Below are 528 nucleotides of genomic sequence, written 5' to 3'. Positions count from 1 at the left end.
AGCTTATACACTGCAGCACAAAACACAAAACCCACTCAGACACAGCAAAGACTCCCATCGCTTCCAGTGTTTGTGCTACAGCAGAACACGGCACAGAGCACAGATAGAATTCTCACTTTGAGGCCAGCCATGACAGAAGAGCCACAGCTGAACCTCTGCAGGCTTCCAGCGCTGAAGGGCCGTTGGGGAAGTCACGGGACAACTGCCTCGCTCTGCCCTCAGCACTTCACTCTAACTCACACACCAGCCAAACCTCCTCGGATTTCCTTTCCTTATCCATGCCTAACAGATCCTCGTGTGGAACAGCCTCCTCGAGTCCGCCTGCATTCTACTCTGAGGAGGCCCACACTTCCGCGGACGATACAAACGTTGAGGACATAACAGGATACCTCGAACATTATTTATTTATTCCAAAGAAAATGTCTCCTATGGCTGGAATGATGTATTCCTAACTGAAAGCCATAGAGAGTCACGTAATCATAGAGTTTAGTTTTGTATTAAAAAGAACCGCTGTACATAGTTTCATAC

This window comes from Meleagris gallopavo, chromosome 22, assembly GCF_000146605.3.
Source record: "Meleagris gallopavo isolate NT-WF06-2002-E0010 breed Aviagen turkey brand Nicholas breeding stock chromosome 22, Turkey_5.1, whole genome shotgun sequence".
In the NCBI taxonomy this organism is placed as follows: domain Eukaryota; kingdom Metazoa; phylum Chordata; class Aves; order Galliformes; family Phasianidae; genus Meleagris; species Meleagris gallopavo.
Note: the sequence above shows the minus strand (reverse complement) of the source record.